Source organism: Engraulis encrasicolus, chromosome 10, assembly GCF_034702125.1.
Source record: "Engraulis encrasicolus isolate BLACKSEA-1 chromosome 10, IST_EnEncr_1.0, whole genome shotgun sequence".
Taxonomy (NCBI): Eukaryota; Metazoa; Chordata; class Actinopteri; order Clupeiformes; family Engraulidae; genus Engraulis; species Engraulis encrasicolus.
In genome coordinates, this window is record NC_085866.1 from 6,412,323 (window position 1) to 6,414,278 (window position 1,956).

The window sequence follows — 1,956 nt, forward strand, 5'->3', positions numbered from 1 at the left end:
GCTGTGCCAAAGACAAGCCGCGCACCCCCAGCACAAAGTTCTGCATCTGTATATGCACTAAAAATGTTTTCAGTGATTAATTGCAATGATTCTTGCTTGAGACATTAATCAATACCTTAATGACTTAAAATGGGGACCATAACATGTTATAATTTGGTCTTAATTTGACCTAAGTATAATGTTTGCAAGCATAATTTTGGTCACAACCTCAACACAAACAAAATTCTGTGCACCCCCTGGAATCTCTGGCGCACCCCCAGGGGGTGCCCGCACCCCAGGTTAAGAACCACTGTACGGCATTTCTCATTGCTGTCTGGGCTCTGATAACATAGTAGTGGTTTTCTGTGGCATTTTCATTCTATTGCATTGTCATTCTATGGCATTTTCACTCTTCTCCGTATGTCTGTGCTGTGTCTTGTTGATATTGGTGTGATTGCTCTAAATTGGAAAAAAAACCCTCACATGAATACTATGATTAAAAACAGCCATGGAGCTGCGGAACACAACAAGCATTCAATATGTCTGTACAACAGGGCTATTCAATTAGAATTTCATCTGGGCCACATTTCGAAACCAAGAACTGCAGTCGGGCCGCACATTTTCAGACATCATGACCACTGAAATGACACTTAAAATCAGTAGTCCACAAACACATTTTAAACATGTTCCTCTACCCTAAAACGTAACCACATTGAATGTGAATGTATAAGACAAGCAGAAGATTCACAAGCAAATAATGTGTTGTACTGCAGTAACAAAACTGAAATGTATACTGCTTCATTTTGGGGCCATGCCTGGGCCGCATGTGGACTGCATCTGGGCTGCATGTGGCCCTCGGGCCTCCAATTGAATAGCCCTGCTGTACAATAACGATGATAAAGAAATAGGCTTATTGTATTTTTGTTGTCATGTCTGTTGATCTGAATTTATACATTTTCTTCTTTGACTACCTTCGACCTTGACTGAATTCTGTATTTGTGTTTCTTTTTCTGTCTTTCCAGGGAGGGAATGAAAGTCCACTCCTCCTCTTCCTTGGCCCTTTTTTCCTTGAGGACCTCTTACCCCTCTTGCCCTCTGCTAACCCCATCCGGTCAGGCTGAGACCAGATACCCCTCTGGAGACCCAGCTGTGAGGCTGAGACCAGATACCCCTCTGGAGACCCAGCTGTGAGGCTGCGATCATATACCCCTCTGGAGACCCACCTGTCAGATCACCTCTGCCTCCTGGGAAAGAGTGTGTGGGCACCAGAGAGGAATAAAAGGAATAGGCAAAAGAATAAAGAGATCCTGATAAATACTCACCATTATCATCAAACCCTGAAATAAGGAGGGTACTCACCATCATCGTCATCACAATCATCCCCATCCTCATCCTCATCATCACCATCATCATATCTTCATCATCATCATCATCATCATCACAATCATCCCCTTCATCATTATTATCGTTCACCATCATCACCATCATCATCATGCCCAGAGGACACATACGTTGGCCTATCTTTACTCGACAGAGGTCCTACCCACTCATCATCTTCATCCTCATCAGCATCATCATCATCATCCCTCAGGACACATAGGCCTGTCTTTATTCGACAGACATACTATCCGATCCTCTTCCTCACTGTGCTCAGCCTCCTCGTCCTCTGTTCGATTCCCCTGTGCAGGTCTGGGTCTGGCCCCACCTGTGTGTGTTGTTAATGATTAGTCGACTGGGCAGCAGTCTGCTTCCTCCTCTGCCCTGACCCCTGGAGGAGGGAAAACATCAGGCAACAGCACCAGGCAACGGGCCAGTGCTGATGTCAAGCTCCCGATTAAACACCAAACATAATTAATGACGAGGCAGGCGGCAGAGGACCCATCTGGAGTGTGACACAACACACACACACTCAGACACACACTCTCGCACACAAATATACACACATTCAACACATTCACTCTTTCATTCTCTCTCTCT